General features: G+C 29.3%; 1 protein-coding gene across 1 annotated transcript in view; it reads left to right on the top strand.

The window, feature by feature from the left end:
- LOC119594792 (hemicentin-2-like) overlaps window positions 1-249 on the top strand; it is a gene marked incomplete in the record, with an annotated part of 20,483 nt that overhangs the window by 2,710 nt on the left and 17,524 nt on the right.

Raw genomic sequence — 249 nt, 5'->3', positions numbered from 1 at the left:
GTTTTATCATAACATGATTGCTAATTAATGTATATAGCGTGTGATGGTATGTTTATTTTTCTCTTACTTGGCCATTAGTAACTTTTTTTTTATTGTTATAGCATTAATTCATGGAGATGTAAGGAAATAATCTGTTATTATCCGTAATCATGTCATCATTAGTTAAGAAATGCGTGCATATTTTAGCATTGTTTTATTATTCATGCATAAGTATATATAAGGCTATAGGGCTAGCCATGCGTCTTGATG

This window comes from Penaeus monodon, chromosome 34, assembly GCF_015228065.2.
Source record: "Penaeus monodon isolate SGIC_2016 chromosome 34, NSTDA_Pmon_1, whole genome shotgun sequence".
NCBI classification, from domain to species: Eukaryota; Metazoa; Arthropoda; class Malacostraca; order Decapoda; family Penaeidae; genus Penaeus; species Penaeus monodon.
This window is presented reverse-complemented; position numbering and strand designations above follow the sequence as displayed.